The following is an 18,408-nucleotide window of genomic DNA, read 5'->3' on the forward strand; positions in this document are numbered from 1 at the left end:
AAATCTCATCTTTATTATGCATCAATGGATAGTTATACTCCATCACTGCCTGATCTGGTGTTGGCGGCCATCCCAACGAACACAGTTGCCCAGACCTATGCTCTGCATACCCTGGTCACAGCACCTTCACTTCTCTCACCAGTCCCTACAAGCAGCACCATCCAATGCCCCCCCTCCCTACATATCTGGTTACAGCGGGGAGGGTGTTTGAATGGCATGGATTTTTGTCCCAGAACTTCCAGCCAACTTAACCTGGGTGAGTTGCGCTACGCTGAAAAGCTTGGTCCACCTCCACCAAGGGTGGCCGCGTGGGTCTACACATCCAATGGTAAAGGACTGTACAGAATCCTACTGCCTTCTTTACGGTTAAGGAGGTCCTGCCTACTGAATGTTGTGAGTTATCAAGGGTTAGACGTGGTGAATGAAAGGTCCCCTGACACCGACTCCAGTTAGAGGGCAGGACATGGGCATCAGTCTACCTGGTAGTCTGGGTACATTTGTCCTCAGCAGGGAGGAGATAGCAAAGTGCACTAGAAACAAGTCTGCTGTACGGTGTAATTCTGAGCACGAGAGTGTGGTGAGCGTAAACCGATGGAGTCTAGGTAGACCATGTACATCCTGAATGAAAGTCTAGGAGAGCCATTCAGTCAGGGCTGGTGCAACATTAAGGCCACTGTGAGCAGCTGCCTTACACCACCAGCAGAAAGGGCGCAGATTACAACAAATGTTGTATCAAGAGACCCATTGTTGCTTGGAGAATGGGAGCATCCCATTGACTAAATATCATTTAACAGAGGGATCAGAAGATGGCTGCACCTGAGCTAGGGTAGGTAGCTGAAGAGGGGAGGGTAGGAGAGGAACCTCTGAGAGTCCCCCTTGGCTGGGTCACCTTTCAATGAAGTGTTCAAAAGAGTGACACGCATACTCTCAGCTTCTGCTAGTTAAACTTCAGTGCTCTCCTAAACCTGGACCCTACTTCTGAAGTAGAAACTGAAGAAATATGTGTGTGTGCAGACAGAAGGAGCACAGATTGGCCTGAATCTGGAAGTATTTAGGAAGCTTGATGGGCCACCAAGAGTTCAGCAATGCCTTGAGGACTCTGTGGCCAAAGTACAGCACAAGTAACTTCCCAGAGCTTAGGTCTGCCTTAACTGGCACCCTGGTTGATCTCCTTGCACCAGTGTCCACCAGGGTTTAGAAAAGATTTGTCAATGCCAGGCTGCCTTACCGCACCTGGCCCAAACAGACATGAGCTGAGGCTCTGCAGAGGAAAGGGGCTGGTAAGGTGCCTCCTAGGCAAGGTTCAAAAATCCCATTCAGACACCTGCATCTAAATTAGACTTGTGTTTTTTTTCCTAGGTCCCCTAGAATTCCACTTGAAATCACAGCATGCAACTCACTCCTGGACCTTAAAACAGTCCTCACAGGTCATTCAACACCAGCTAGAAAATAAAGAATGATTATCAACTTATGCTATCCGACGCCCATGCAAATATGTAATTAAGGGTCTGATTTAGATCTCTGCAAGGGGAATACTCTATCAGAAGCGGGACTGGTATCCCGTCCACCGTATTACGATCCCATTATATGCTCTAGAGATTGTAATTCGGCAGACGGGATATCCATCATGTTTATGACAGAGTATTCCGTCCGCCCGATTTAAATCAGGCCCTTAATTTCTCCATATAGTATGTTTATCAGATGTCCGTCTTCGTTGTTAAGTTTATCCTCATCCATTCTGACTTACATGTGGTCATTGTAAATCATTTAATCCCTCTTTATTTTATGTACCGTCAACATCCTTACAGCAGTTCTGACTGAAATGATTTGGATGTTTCCTAAGTACATTTTGTAAACTATCTGGTTCTGAGGATTTGGAAACACTTGTGAAATGAAGGTTTCTGTCGACATGTGCAGAAAGTTGAATTGGATAATGTCTTTTTAGGACCAGGAAGCATCTTCAAGGATGAATGTTTGAGTGAGATGTGTGCAGAGAGGTGATGTGGCTCCTTTATAAGCAGGAGCTGAATTTCCACAATATATGTCACTCCTTCATCGGTGCCCTCGAGATAAACTCAAGGATTATACATCTGACACTTTGTCAGGGATATTCTTTACAGTTGATGTGCTTCTGTCGAATACAAATCCTGAATTCTTGAAACTTTGCTGGGTAGGAAGTTTACACCCACAGGAGCATCTGGCACATGATACTTAGGGGCTTATTTACAAGCCCCCGTGGTGCAGGGCAGCACAGCAAGGGTCTAGCTGCACCGCCCTGTGCCACCAGGAAAGGGGTAGAAATGCGCCATATCTGTACGATATGGCATATTTCTGTCCTCTCCCCCTGCGCTGACGCAAAAACTAGCTGCCTGGCGTCAACACAGACATGCTTGCACTATAGAGCAAGGGTGCCTGAGTTGCAGGGAATGATTGTTTATGTGCACGAAGGTGTCCCTTCCTGCACACAAACAATCAATAATGGCAATGTGTTACTTGTATGTGTGCTGCAGAATGCAGCACATAGAGAAGTAGCAAATCTGCTATTATTTCTGCATTATTTCATGATTGTTTATGTGCTCATTAACTTTTTCTATGTATGCTGCAGAATGCAACACACATATAAAAATCAAAAGCGAAGAGAAATAAAAGTATTTCTCCCATTGCCCCACTCTAACCCCACCACTGGGGTTGTGTTTGTTTTTGCCGCTGCCTCAGATTTACCATTTCTCGTAAATCTGGGGCAGTGTCAAAAGCAATAGGTGAAACGCCCACAGCAGCACCCACTGCACACCCCTCTGCAGCAGAAAACTTCACCAGGGTGGTCCATATTTACAAGGTGGTGTTGAGCCACGCAAAGTGGCTTAGTGCCACCTTATAAATGTGGAAATGGGTGCAATGCCACCGGAGTGTTGCTGTAAGTGACGCACTAGTAGCGTTGGCGGCTTGTAAATAACACCTTTAATTTGAAACATTGAATCCATTGCATCTCTTAATTTGAGCAGGTGGCGTCTGGTGCTCAGCACCTGTGCTCAATTGTCAAGACTGGTGTTTGTCACAGTTTGCCACATGGTGGCATTGTCTGTCTAATTTAGAGATGAGCACAACTGTTTATTAATTCATTATGAATTAAAATGCCCATTATCTGCCGCGTAAACTGTTCTTATGGCTTTGGGGGTCTGCAATAGTCTGAATTGTCACACCTGTAGTAGTGTGATGGTTAGTAACTGTGTTGGTACTGTTGTCGGCAGCGTTGGCAGGGGCAATAGATGGGGCGAGCTGCTGTTGCATCCTGGCGAGGGCCCTGGCATTTATTTTTTACAAATTAAGAGCTAAACCGTAGGGTCTGATTTAGAGTTTGGAGGTGGGATTACTCCACCACAAACGTGACGGATATCCCGTCCGCCCTATTACGATCCCATTATAGCCTATGGGGATCGTAATATGGAGGACGGGATATCGGTCATGTTTGTGACAGAGTAACCTGTCTGCCAAACTCTAAATAAGGCCCTTAGGCTCATATTTATACTTTTCTAGCGCCGCTTTTGCGTCATTTTTTGACGCAAAATCGGCGCAAACTTACAAAATACGATTGTATTTTGTAAGTTTGCGCCGATTTTGCGTCAAAAAGGGGCGCAAATGTGGCGATAAAAAAGTATAAATATGGGCCTTAATATCTTAAAATAGCAAGAATTTAACATCACAGGTCGGTACATCTGGAACAGTATGCACAGGAGAGCAAGCTGAAGAGAGTGGATCAGGCATAAGTGTGTGGTCTGAGCGGATGCATTTTGTGTGTCAGAAGGATAGCCAGTTCGGGTTGTATAAGAGAGTTCCAGAGCCACTAATTGTCTTCTGTGAAGTGTACTGGTGCAGAACCATTGTGTTACCATTAAATATGAAGATGTGTAGAACACAATATTGCAACAGTCCTGAATTCATGTGGAAGTGGCAAAGCAGAAAACTTAATATCCTTTGGAAAGTTGCAGTTTTCCCTACACCTTAGAGTGGGTTAGAAAAATAAATTCACAAGTTATACAATTTTTCGCCTTGAAAAGCTCTCAGGTGCACTCATTTAGAGAAACATCCTCTCTGCTGATGTCCACTGCGAGATTGTCCCCTCGTTGTCTGTCCCTAAATAAGAGAGTAAAAGTCCACCCGCATAGTATGTCCACTGCCTGGGTTGCTATAAATCTTAGTATCTCAGTTTGACTCGTTTTCTTGTATTTGTGAACTGGCTTTTGTATTTCTAAATCTAAAAACAAATCTTAGTATGTTTCTGTATCATGAGTAGGACCCCTGGTTTTATACTATTTATTTTTTAACATTTCCATCTGTCTTTATCCATACTTATTTTCTGCAAATAAATGGAGCGCAAAACGGTTGATTTCTACGTTTATTTAACTGATAAACATGCACTTATACTTTGATGCCTGTCGTGTTTTAGCAAATTAAGCAGCCAAATATAACACAACACTCCACCCACAGGTAAATATTAGCATTATATACAAATATATCTTAACAAATGCCTGTATTTAAGGGAGTCTCATCCTGTTCTTAAATCCCCACGGTGTCTATCTTCTTAGTAGTTGGTCTGGAATTCAAGAAGGACAACAAGAAGCACACATTTCTGTATTTTCCACTTTTTGAAATAAATACAGACAGGAAATAGATTGCTCTCTGTCTGTATCTGTAAAAATGGAAAACTGGAAGCCTTAATCATGAGGTGCATTGATATCTACCTAGAAAACCTGAGTAGGTGGACGGTGATGCTTGAATGGGTCAGGCCACCTGAGAGTGATAAATGGTGCCTCTGGAAGTGAGAACACTACTAGAGTGTAATTGTGCTTTACCGGTGCCTGCACATTGACATGAAGCGTGGACACAGAGGAGGATGAGGGCACCTGGGCAGACTTCCTGCAAGTGCAACCTCTCCTGAGAGATCCATGAGAATGGGCTGCAGAGTGGGGAACCTGCCTCGACGCAGGGAGAGATGTGGGGTTCCCCAGCTCCACCCTGGCTCCGACTACAGCGAGACCCTTCCATCATGTCTGCCAAGTTACCCACAACTTTTGGGAGTCTCCAGACAAGGGAAGATGCCTCCTGCACACACAAAGGTGGCCATGGGGCACGTCTTCTGCTTCAGCCTCAATCTCCCGCAGGGCTTCAGTAGTGCAGGTACCATTTATAAGAGCATCAGCTGGCAGGTCAAAGATCACACATGGGCAAGGCTCGGTGAGGCGGTGGGTGCAGCTGTGATTCCAGACTGCTGCTACAAGAACCTTCAGACAGGCTGACACCGCCTCTGCTGACCCTTTCTGACCACCTTTCATCACTTATAATATTTTACAATATTAAGCGCCTTTCTCCAGTGTTGCAATTTCGTAATAAGGATATTTCACCTGCAGAAAGAAATTTACAGGCCTCAACCTCTGATATCAATAGATATCTCACCTGTGATAGCACTAGATATCACATTCCGATTAATCTAGTATAAACCATGCTGCTGGCCAGACTTCGTCATTTAAAATTAGGACCCAATCCACCACTGAAATATTGAGGAGGCAGACATGTCACATGCCAAGGTGCAGCCTTATATACTCATGCGCAGACTGAGTAACATCCAGATAGCCTGATATACTCATGCACAGACTGAGTAACACGCAGATAGCCTGATATACTCATGCACAGACTGATTAACACGCAGATAGCCGCATATACTCATGCACAGACTAACACTGAGATAGCCTTATATACTCATGCACAGACTAACACGCAGATAGCCTGATATACTCATGCACAGACCGAGTAACACACAGGTAGCCTGATATACTTATGCACAGACTAACACACACATAGCCTGATATACTCATGCACAGACTGATTAACATGCAGATAGCCTGATATACTCATGCACAGACTAACACGCAGATACATCTTCAACAAAGACGACGACATCACCACCCCCCATCTCCAGACCATCATCAATAGCTCGTTTGCATCTGCCACCTTCCCCAAGAGCTGGAAACATGCGGAAGTCAACGCTCTCCTGAAGAAACCCACGACGGACCCCAGCGACCTGAAGAACTTCCGCCCCATCTCGCTCCTCCCCTTCCCGGCCAAAGTCATCGAGAAAGCCGTCAACAAACAACTGACAAACTTCCCCGAAGACAACAACCTGCTCGACCCCTCCCAATCCGGATTCCGGGCCAACCACAGCACGGAAACCGCCCTCATCGCAGTCACCGACGACATCCGAACTCTGCTGGACAACGGAGAAACAGCCGCCCTCATCTTCCTCGACCTCTCGGCTGCCTCCGCTCCACCGGTATCCTAGGACAGGCCCTGGACTGGATCGCCTCTTTTCTCTCTGACCGCTCCCAAAGAGTCTACCTCCCGCCATTCCGCTCGGATCCCACCGAGATCATCTGCGGCGTCCTACAGGGCTCCTTGCTCAGCCCGACCCTCTTCAATGTCTACATGAGCCCCCTCGCCTACATCGCACACAAACACAACATCAACATCATCTCCTACGCCGACGACACCCAGCTGATACTTTCCCTCACCAAAGACCCAGCCACCGCCAAAACCAACCTGCAGGATGGAATGAAAGACGTTGCAGAATGGATGAAACTTAGCCGCCTGAAGCTGAACTCAGACAAAACAGAAGTCCTCATCCTCGAAAACACCCCGTCCGCTTGGGATGATTTCTGGTGGCCCACTGCCCTGGGCACCGCACCGACCCCCTCAGACCACGCACGCAACCTCGGATTCATCCTGGACCCCCTTCTCACCATGACCAAACAAGTCAACCCCGTCTCGTCTTCTTGCTTCCTCACACTCCGCATGCTCCGAAAGATCTTCCGCTGGATCCCCGCTGACACCAGAAAAACTGTGACCCACTCCCTTGTCACGAGCCGCCTAGACTACGGAAACACCCTATACGCAGGAATCACCGCAAAACTTCAGAAACGTCTTCAGCAAATACAAAACGCCTCTGCACGCCTCATCCTCGACGTACCCCGCCACAGCCACATCTCCGCCCACCTGAGACACCTACACTGGCTACCCATCAACAAAAGGATCACCTTCAGGCTCCTCACCCACGCACACAAAGCCCTCCACAACAAGGGCCCCGAATACCTCAACCGTCGCCTCACCTTCTACACACCCACCTGTCAACTTCGTTCTACCAGCCTCGCACTCGCCGCCGTCCCTCGCATCCGCCGTACCACTGCAGGTGGGAAATCCTTCTCCTACCTGGCAGCCAAGAGGTGGAACTCCCTCCCCGCCCACCTCAGGACCACCCAGGACCACCTCGCCTTTCGGAGGCAGCTCAAGACCTGGCTCTTCGAGCAGCAGTGACCCCCACCCCCTAGTGCCTTGAGACCCTCACGGGTGAGTAGCGCGCTGTATAAATTTAATTGATTGATTGATTGATTGATTGATAGCCTGGTATACTTATGCACAGACTAACACACAGATAGCCTGATATACTCATGCACAGACTGAGTAGCACACATATAGCCTGATATACTCATGCACAGATTGAGTAAGAAGCAAATAGCTTGATATACTAATGCACTGACTGATTAACATGCAGATAGCCTGAAATACTCATGCAGACTGATTAACACGCAGATAGCCTTATATACTCATGTGCAGACTGAGTAACATCCAGATAGCCTGATATATTCATGCACAGACTAACTCGCAGATGCTGCTGTCACGTGCCCAGACAGTGGCATGTTCCTTGATTGTGAGTGGGGCGAGTAGTTGTGTATTTGTGGAAGGTTCTTACTTGAAGCTTGTGTCACAGAGTGGCAAGGGCATGGGCCTGGGTCAGACAAGCCCTCCACCATGTCTGCACTAAGGTGCCAGCCCTCTCCTGACATAGTTTTGTTGGGTGATGGGAGGACAATCTTTAGCAAATGTGACATATACAGTGTGCTCTCCTTGCATTTAACTTTGGGTTCACCGTGGAGTTTGCTGAAATATGTAAACTGTCCCCTTCTCCTCTCGATAGTTACCAGTTTGCAGAGTTTGTATCCAGAAACGCTTTCTTACAAGATGTGAAATGGAAATAACTCGCCACACTTGTTTTGCAGGCCTGCTTTATAGACCAGGGCAGTGGTTTAGCGCTTCAAGAAAACTAACAACATCGATGTGTTCTTTGTGTAAATCTGGAGGGAGGAGAAGAGATTGCAGGAAGTGCAGGCCATGTGAACCGGAGATACAGGATCAAATCTTGGTTACTCCCCTTGACCAAACTGTGTGACCACAGGCAAGTGTTTCACTGTCCATCAGTGTTCTTAACTGACCCCGACCAGGCATCTCCGCTCGGCCGACCTTGCCCTCGCAACCGTCCCACACGTCCGCAGAACTACAACCGTCGGTAGATCATTCCCGCACCTCGCCGCCAAAACGTGGAACACTCTTCCCACCCACCTGCGCCACACCAAAGACCTCCTTACCTTCAGGAAATTTCTCAAGACCTGGCTGTTCAAGCAGTAGCAGCACCTCCCCCTCAATCAATCAATCACGATATTTATAAAGCGCGCTATGTACCCGTCAGGGTTTCGAGGCGCTGGGGGGAAGGGGTGGGGTGGAGGTGTGCTGCAGTTAGCGGTCGAAAAGCCAGGTTTTGAGGAGTCTCCTGAAGGTGAGGAGGTCCTGGGTCTGGCGTAGAGATGTGGGGAGAGAGTTCCAGGACTTGGCGGCGAGGAAGGAGAACGATCTGCCGCCGCAGGTCTTGCGCTGGATTCGGGGGACGACGGCGAGGGCGAGGTTGGCGGATCGAAGTTGACGTGTGGGAGCGTAGAAATTGAGTCTGGAGTTGAGGTAGGAGGGTCCGGCGTTGTGAAGTGCCTTGTGAGCGTGGGTGAGCAGTTTAAAGGTGATCCTCTTCTCCACCGGGAGCCAGTGGAGTTCCCTCAGGTGAGGGGAGATGTGACATCGGCGGGGTATGTCGAGGATCAGTTGGGCGGAGGCATTTTGGATACGCTGGAGTCGTTTGATGTCTTTGGTTGGGATGCCTGTGTAGAGTGCGTTGCCGTAGTCAAGTCTGCTGCTGACGAGGGCTTGGGTCACCATCTTTCTGGTCTCTGTTGGAATCCACTTGAAGATTCTGCGGAGCATGCGGAGGGTGTTGAAACAGGAGGAGGAGACGGTGCTGACCTGTTTGGACATGGTGAGTGCAGAGTCCAGGATGAAGCAGAGGTTTCTTGCGTGGCTGGCAGGGGTGGGTGGGGGTCCGAGGTCGGCGGGCCACCATGAGTCGTTCCAGGCCGAAGGAGAGCGCCCGAGGATGAGGATTTCCGTCTTGTCGGAGTTGAGTTTCAGGCGACTGTTGTTCATCCATTCGGCGATGGATTTTAGTCCTTCGTGGAGGTTTGTTTTGGCGGTGAGTGGGTCTTTGGTCAGGGAGAGGACGAGCTGGGTGTCGTCGGCGTAGGAGATGATGCTGAGGTGATGCTGGCGGGCCAGTTTTGCGAGGGGGGCCATGTAGACGTTGAACAAAGTAGGGCTGAGGGAGGATCCTTGGGGGACGCCGCAGATGAGGTTGGTGGCTTTGGAGCGAAAGGGGGAGAGTCGGACTCTCTGAGTTCTGTCGGAGAGAAAGGATGAGATCCAGTGGAGGGCTTTGTCTTGGATGCCGGCTTCCTGGAGGCGGGTCAGTAGGGTGCGGTGGCAGACTGTGTCAAAAGCGGCTGATAGGTCGAGAAGGATGAGGGCCGAGGTTTCGCCGTTGTCCATTTGATGTCTGATGTCATCTGTGGCGGCGAGGAGAGCAGTCTCCGTGCTGTGGTTTCGTCTGAATCCGGATTGTGAGGGGTCCAGGATGGAGTTGTCTTCGAGGAAGTGGGTGAGTTGTGTGTTGACGATCTTCTCGATGACTTTTGCTGGAAAAGGGAGGAGAGAGATCGGGCGGAAGTTTTTGAGATCGTTGGGGTCGGCCTTGGGTTTCTTGAGGAGGGGTTGGATTTCAGCGTGTTTCCAGCTGTCCGGGAAGGTGGCGGAAGTGAAGGAGAGGTTGATGATCTTGCGGAGTTTGGGGGCGATGGTGGCGTTGGCTGTGTTGAAAACATGATGAGGGCATGGGTCCGTGGGGGAGCCTGAGTGGCTGGTTTTTTCTTTCCTTGGTTGGCGGTGGGCTTCTTGAGTGGGGCTAAGGTGTTGGCGCAGTCGAGGATCCATTGATGGAGGTTGATGGCAGCTGTGCTCGTGTCGGTCGCGTCGGGTGGAGGGTTTTTAACGAGGGTGCTGGTCAGTTGGTCTTGGGTGACTTTGCCCCAGCGGCGGTAGGGGGGTAGATGGATGCGGTGCTGCTCGGTAATTTTCTTATAGGAGAAATGGACGCAGTGATGGTCGGTCCAGTAGAGTTCGGAGGTGTGGCTGAAAGAGATGTGGTTGCTTGAGGTGAAGAGGGGGTCGAGGGTGTGTCCAGCGGTGTGGGTGGGAGTGTTGACCAGCTGGCGGAGTCCGAGGTTGAGGAGGTTGGAGGTCAGTGCTGCGGTGTTGACGTTGTTGATATTTTCCATATGGTAGTTTAGGTCTCCCAGTAGGATGTAATCCGGGGAAGCGAGGGCGTGGGTGCTTGCGAGGTCGGCGATGGTGTCGCTGAAGGGGGCTCTTGGTCCTGGAGGGCGGTATATGAGGGTTCCTCTGAGGGTCGTGTTGGGGTCTGTGTGGATCTGGAAGTGGAGGTGTTCGGCTGTCTTGAGGGTGTCGTCAGTGTGGGTGTGGATTTTGAGGGAAGCTTTGTGAGCGATGGCTATTCCGCCGCCGATTCCGTTGGTTTGGTCTCTTCTGGTGATTTTGTAACCGTCCGGTATGGCGATGGCGATGTCCGGAGCCGAGGAGTCGTTCCACCAGGTTTCGGTCAGGAAGGCCACGTCGGGTGCAGTGGAGTCGAGCAAATCCCAGAGCTCGATGGCGTGTTTTTGTGCGGAGCGGGTGTTGATGAGGATGCAATTCAGGTGGTTGGGGTTGAGTGATTCTATTGTTGGTTTTGTCGTTCTGATGCAGGAGAAGTTGCAGGAGCGGCAGGAAAAAGGTCCTTTAGTGTGCTTCGGGGACGCCAGGAAGCACTCCGTGGAGGAGCCGGTGTTGAAAGCGTGGAGTTCGTTGGCTGAGTAGCGGACGCGGGGGCGCGAGGACCAGGGGGGGTGGCGCTGGGCACGGTCCAGGGGCGGACGGGCGCAGACGGGCTTGCCTCTGGCGCGCCCGCTGCACGGACGCGCAGCGCCAGCCATTAAGAAGGGAGGGGGGAGGGAGGAGCAGCTGGGAGGCGGGAGGGAGCGGCAAATGGGGGCGCGAGGGGGGCGGGGCCGCAGGGAGGCAGCGGCAGGGATCGGGGAGCGCACAAGGGGCAAAAACACAGAAAACAAGCAAAACTAAAGGCAGTCACAATAAGAAAAACCACACAATAAGAAATACAATACTGGCACAATACACGATCGGGGAGACAGCAATCAGGGGGGCACAATGGGGGCAGAAGCGCCGGCGGCGAGGCGCAGAAAAACGAAAAACAACTTACGGGACGGCGGAAGCGGCATACGGGTCAAGTGAGCCCACTAGCCACCAGGGATGAGGCGCAGGAGGATGCCTGCGGGTGGAGGAGGGCCTCGAACACGCAGACGGCAGCGTGGTCGTGGGACAGAGGCAGGAGGCAGCAGGTTGGTGCTGCGGTCGTGGGGGGGCGAGCTCAGGACCTAAAACAGGTCAGAGTTCGCTCACTCGCGACGCGCAGCGCCAGCCATTAAGAAGGGAGGGGGGAGGGAGGAGCAGCTGGGAGGCGGGAGGCGGGAGGGAGCGGCAAATGGGGGCGCGAGGGGGGCGGGGCCGCAGGGAGGCAGCGGCAGGGATCGGGGAGCGCACAAGGGGCAAAAACACAGAAAACGAGCAAAACTAAAGGCAGTCACGATAAGAAAAACCACACAATAAGAAATACAATACTGGCACAATACACGATCGGAGAGACAGCAATCAGGGGGGCACAATGGGGGCAGAAGTGCCGGCGGCGAGGTGCAGAAAAACGAAAAACAACTTACGGGACGGCGGAAGCGGCACACGGGTCAAGTGAGCCCACTAGCCACCAGGGATGAGGCGCAGGAGGATGCCTGCGGGTGGAGGAGGGCCTCGAACACGCAGACGGCAGCGTGGTCGTGGGACAGAGGCAGGAGGCAGCAGGTTGGTGCTGCGGTCGTGGGGGGCGAGCTCAGGACCTAAAACAGGTCAGAGTTCGCTCACTCGCGACGCGCAGCGCCAGCCATTAAGAAGGGAGGGGGGAGGGAGGAGCAGCTGGGAGGCGGGAGGGAGCGGCAAATGGGGGCGCGAGGGGGGCGGGGCCGCAGGGAGGCAGCAGCAGGGATCGGGGAGCGCACAAGAGGCAAAAACACAGAAAACGAGCAAAACTAAAGGCAGTCACGATAACAAAAACCACACAATAAGAAATACAATACTGGCACAATACACGATCGGGGAGACAGCAATCAGGGGGGCACAATGGGGGCAGAAGCGCCGGCGGCGAGGCGCAGAAAAACGAAAAACAACTTACGGGACGGCGGAAGCGGCACACGGGTCAAGTGAGCCCACTAGCCACCAGGGATGAGGCGCAGGAGGATGCCTGCGGGTGGAGGAGGGCCTCGAACACGCAGACGGCAGCGTGGTCGTGGGACAGAGGCAGGAGGCAGCAGGTTGGTGCTGCGGTCGTGGGGGGCGAGCTCAGGACCTAAAACAGGTCAGAGTTCGCTCACTCGCGACGCGCAGCGCCAGCCATTAAGAAGGGAGGGGGGAGGGAGGAGCAGCTGGGAGGCGGGAGGGAGCGGCAAATGGGGGCGCGAGGGGGGCGGGCCGCAGGGAGGCAGCGGCAGGGATCGGGGAGCGCACAAGGGGCAAAAACACAGAAAACGAGCAAAACTAAAGGCAGTCACAATAAGAAAAACCACACAATAAGAAATACAATACTGGCACAATGCACGATCGGGGAGACAGCAATCAGGGGGGCACAATGGGGGCAGAAGCGCCGGCGGCGAGGTGCAGAAAAACGAAAAACAACTTACGGGACGGCGGAAGCGGCACACGGGTCAAGTGAGCCCACTAGCCACCAGGGATGAGGCGCAGGAGGATGCCCGCGGGTGGAGGAGGGCCTCGAACACACAGACGGCAGTGTGGTCGTGGGACAGAGGCAGGAGGCAGCAGGTTGGTGCTGCGGTCGTGGGGGGCGAGCTCAGGACCTAAAACAGGTCAGAGTTCGCTCACTCGCGACGCGCAGCGCCAGCCATTAAGAAGGGAGGGGGGAGGGAGGAGCAGCTGGGAGGCGGGAGGCGGGAGGGAGCGGCAAATGGGGGCGCGAGGGGGGCGGGGCCGCAGGGAGGCAGCGGCAGGGATCGGGGAGCGCACAAGGGGCAAAAACACAGAAAACGAGCAAAACTAAAGGCAGTCACGATAAGAAAAACCACACAATAAGAAATACAATACTGGCACAATACACGATCGGGGAGACAGCAATCAGGGGGGCACAATGGGGGCAGAAGCGCCGGCGGCGAGGCGCAGAAAAACGAAAAACAACTTACGGGACGGCGGAAGCGGCACACGGGTCAAGTGAGCCCACTAGCCACCAGGGATGAGGCGCAGGAGGATGCCTGCGGGTGGAGGAGGGCCTCGAACACGCAGACGGCAGCGTGGTCGTGTGACAGAGGCAGGAGGCAGCAGGTTGGTGCTGCGGTCGTGGGGGGCGAGCTCAGGACCTAAAACAGGTCAGAGTTCGCTCACTCGCGACGCGCAGCGCCAGCCATTAAGAAGGGAGGGGGGAGGGAGGAGCAGCTGGGAGGCGGGAGGCGGGAGGGAGCGGCAAATGGGGGCGCGAGGGGGGCGGGGCCGCAGGGAGGCAGCGGCAGGGATCGGGGAGCGCACAAGGGGCAAAAACACAGAAAACAAGCAAAACTAAAGGCAGTCACAATAAGAAAAACCACACAATAAGAAATACAATACTGGCACAATACACGATCGGGGAGACAGCAATCAGGGGGGCACAATGGGGGCAGAAGCGCCGGCGGCGAGGCGCAGAAAAATGAAAAACAACTTACGGGACGGCGGAAGCGGCACACGGGTCAAGTGAGCCCACTAGCCACCAGGGATGAGGTGCAGGAGGATGCCTGCGGGTGGAGGAGGGCCTCGAACACGCAGACGGCAGCGTGGTCGTGGGACAGAGGCAGGAGGCAGCAGGTTGGTGCTGCGGTCGTGGGGGGCGAGCTCAGGACCTAAAACAGGTCAGAGTTCGCTCACTCGCGACGCGCAGCGCCAGCCATTAAGAAGGGAGGGGGGAGGGAGGAGCAGCTGGGAGGCGGGAGGCGGGAGGGAGCGGCAAATGGGGGCGCTAGGGGGGCGGGCCGCAGGGAGGCAGCGGCAGGGATCGGGGAGCGCACAAGGTTCAAAAACACAGAAAACGAGCAAAACTAAAGGCAGTCACGATAAGAAAAACCACACAATAAGAAATACAATACTGGCACAATACACGATCGGGGAGACAGCAATCAGGGGGGCACAATGGGGGCAGAAGCGCCGGCGGCGAGGCGCAGAAAAACGAAAAACAACTTACGGGACGGCGGAAGCGGCACACGGGTCAAGTGAGCCCACTAGCCACCAGGGATGAGGCGCAGGAGGATGCCTGCGGGTGGAGGAGGGCCTCGAACACGCAGACGGCAGCGTGGTCGTGGGACAGAGGCAGGAGGCAGCAGGTTGGTGCTGCGGTCGTGGGGGGCGAGCTCAGGACACTAAAACAGGTCAGAGTTCGCTCACTCGTGACGCGCAGCGCCAGCCATTAAGAAGGGAGGGAGGAGCAGCTGGGAGGCGGGAGGCGGGAGGGAGCGGCAAATGGGGGCGCGAGGGGGGCGGGGCCGCAGGGAGGCAGCGGCAGGGATCGGGGAGCGCACAAGGGGCAAAAACACAGAAAACGAGCAAAACTAAAGGCAGTCACAATAAGAAAAACCACACAATAAGAAATACAATACTGGCACAATACACGATCGGGGAGACAGCAATCAGGGGGGCACAATGGGGGCAGAAGTGCCGGCGGCGAGGCGCAGAAAAACGAAAAACAACTTACGGGACGGCGGAAGCGGCACACGGGTCAAGTGAGCCCACTAGCCACCAGGGATGAGGCGCAGGAGGATGCCTGCGGGTGGAGGAGGGCCTCGAACACGCAGACGGCAGCGTGGTCGTGGGACAGAGGCAGGAGGCAGTAGGTTGGTGCTGCGGTCGTGGGGGGCGAGCTCAGGACCTAAAACAGGTCAGAGTTCGCTCACTCGCGACGCGCAGCGCCAGCCATTAAGAAGGGAGGGGGGAGGGAGGAGCAGCTGGGAGGCGGGAGGCGGGAGGGAGCGGCAAATGGGGGCGCGAGGGGGGCGGGGCCGCAGGGAGGCAGCGGCAGGGATCGGGGAGCGCACAAGGGGCAAAAACACAGAAAACGAGCAAAACTAAAGGCAGTCACAATAAGAAAAACCACACAATAAGAAATACAATACTGGCACAATACACGATTGGGGAGACAGCAATCAGGGGGGCACAATGGGGGCAGAAACGCCGGCGGCGAGGCGCAGAAAAACGAAAAACAACTTACGGCACGGCGGAAGCGGCACACGGGTCAAGTGAGCCCACTAGCCACCAGGGATGAGGCGCAGGAGGATGCCTGCGGGTGGAGGAGGGCCTCGAACACGCAGACGGCAGCGTGGTCGTGGGACAGAGGCAGGAGGCAGCAGGTTGGTGCTGCGGTCGTGGGGGGTGAGCTCAGGACCTAAAACAGGTCAGAGTTCGCTCACTCGCGACGCGCAGCGCCAGCCATTAAGAAGGGAGGGGGGAGGGAGGAGCAGCTGGGAGGCAGGAGGCGGGAGGGAGCGGCAAATGGGGGGCGCGAGGGGGGCGGGGCCGCAGGGAGGCAGCGGCAAGGATCGGGGAGCGCACAAGGGGCAAAAACACAGAAAACGAGCAAAACTAAAGGCAGTCACAATAAGAAAAACCACACAATAAGAAATACAATACTGGCACAATACACGATCGGGGAGACAGCAATCAGGGGGGCACAATGGGGGCAGAAGTGCCGGCGGCGAGGCGCAGAAAAACGAAAAACAACTTACGGGACGGTGGAAGCGGCACACGGGTCAAGTGAGCCCACTAGCCACCAGGGATGAGGCGCAGGAGGATGTCTGCGGGTGGAGGAGGGCCTCGAACACGCAGACGGCAGCGTGGTCGTGGGACAGAGGCAGGAGGCAGCAGGTTGGTGCTGCGGTCGTGGGGGGCGAGCTCAGGACCTAAAACAGGTCAGAGTTCGCTCACTCGCGACGCGCAGCGCCAGCCATTAAGAAGGGAGGGGGGAGGGAGGAGCAGCTGGGAGGCGGGAGGGAGTGGCAAATGGGGGCGCGAGGGGGGCGGGGCCGCAGGGAGGCAGCGGCAGGGATCGGGGAGCGCACAAGGGGCAAAAACACAGAAAACGAGCAAAACTAAAGGCAGTCACAATAAGAAAAACCACACAATAAGAAATACAATACTGGCACAATACACGATCGGGGAGACAGCAATCAGGGGGGCACAATGGGGGCAGAAGCGCCGGCGGCGAGGCGCAGAAAAACGAAAAACAACTTACGGGACGGCGGAAGCGGCACACGGGTCAAGTGAGCCCACTAGCCACCAGGGATGAGGCGCAGGAGGATGCCTGCGGGTGGAGGAGGGCCTCGAACACGCAGACGGCAGCGTGGTCGTGGGACAGAGGCAGGAGGCAGCAGGTTGGTGCTGCGGTCGTGGGGGGCGAGCTCAGGACCTAAAACAGGTCAGAGTTCGCTCACTCTCGACGCGCAGCGCCAGCCATTAAGAAGGGAGGGGGGAGGGAGGAGCAGCTGGGAGGCGGGAGGCGGGAGGGAGCGGCAAATGGGGGCGCGAGGGGGGCGGGGCCGCAGGGAGGCAGCGGCAGGGATCGGGGAGCGCACAAGGGGCAAAAACACAGAAAACAAGCAAAACTAAAGGCAGTCACAATAAGAAAAACCACACAATAAGAAATACAATACTGGCACAATACACGATCGGGGAGACAGCAATCAGGGGGGCACAATGGGGGCAGAAGCGCCGGCGGCGAGGCGCAGAAAAACGAAAAACAACTTACGGGATGGCGGAAGCGGCACACGGGTCAAGTGAGCCCACTAGCCACCAGGGATGAGGCGCAGGAGGATGCCTGCGGGTGGAGGAGGGCCTCGAACACGCAGACGGCAGCGTGGTCGTGGGACAGAGGCAGGAGGCAGCAGGTTGGTGCTGCGGTCGTGGGGGGCGAGCTCAGGACCTAAAACAGGTCAGAGTTCGCTCACTCGCGACGCGCAGCGCCAGCCATTAAGAAGGGAGGGGGGAGGGAGGAGCAGCTGGGAGGCGGGAGGCGGGAGGGAGCGGCAAATGGGGGCACGAGGGGGGCGGGGCCGCAGGGAGGCAGCGGCAGGGATCGGGGAGCGCACAAGGGGCAAAAACACAGAAAACGAGCAAAACTAAAGGCAGTCACAATAAGAAAAACCACACAATAAGAAATACAATACTGGCACAATACACGATCGGGGAGACAGCAATCAGGGGGGCACAATGGGGGCAGAAGCGCCGGCGGCGAGGCGCAGAAAAACGAAAAACAACTTACGGGACGGCGGAAGCGGCACACAGGTCAAGTGAGCCCACTAGCCACCAGGGATGAGGCGCAGGAGGATGCCTGCGGGTGGAGGAGGGCCTCGAACACGCAGACGGCAGCGTGGTCGTGGGACAGAGGCAGGAGGCAGCAGGTTGGTGCTGCGGTCGTGGGGGGCGAGCTCAGGACCTAAAACAGGTCAGAGTTCACTCACTCGCGACGCGCAGCGCCAGCCATTAAGAAGGGAGGGGGGAGGGAGGAGCAGCTGGGAGGCGGGAGGCGGGAGGGAGCGGCAAATGGGGGGCGCGAGGGGGGCGGGCCGCAGGGAGGCAGCGGCAGGGATCGGGGAGCGCACAAGGGGCAAAAACACAGAAAACGAGCAAAACTAAAGGCAGTCACGATAAGAAAAACCACACAATAAGAAATACAATACTGGCACAATACACGATCGGGGAGACAGCAATCAGGGGGGCACAATGGGGGCAGAAGCGCCGGCGGCGAGGCGCAGAAAAACGAAAAACAACTTACGGGACGGCGGAAGCGGCACACGGGTCAAGTGAGCCCACTAGCCACCAGGGATGAGGCGCAGGAGGATGCCTGCGGGTGGAGGAGGGCCTCGAACACGCAGACGGCAGCGTGGTCGTGGGACAGAGGCAGGAGGCAGCAGGTTGGTGCTGCGGTCGTGGGGGGCGAGCTCAGGACCTAAAACACCTTCTCCCCCCCTCCTCAGTGCCTTCAGACCCTTACGGGTGAGTAGT

At 54.6% G+C, this 18,408-nt stretch overlaps 1 protein-coding gene across 1 annotated transcript in view; it reads left to right on the forward strand.

Moving 5' to 3' along the window:
- LOC138258870 (NUAK family SNF1-like kinase 1) overlaps positions 1–18,408 on the forward strand; it is a 133,111-nt gene that overhangs the window by 56,308 nt on the left and 58,395 nt on the right. The window lies entirely within an intron of this gene.

The sequence above is a fragment of the Pleurodeles waltl genome, chromosome 9 (assembly GCF_031143425.1).
Source record: "Pleurodeles waltl isolate 20211129_DDA chromosome 9, aPleWal1.hap1.20221129, whole genome shotgun sequence".
NCBI classification, from domain to species: Eukaryota; Metazoa; Chordata; class Amphibia; order Caudata; family Salamandridae; genus Pleurodeles; species Pleurodeles waltl.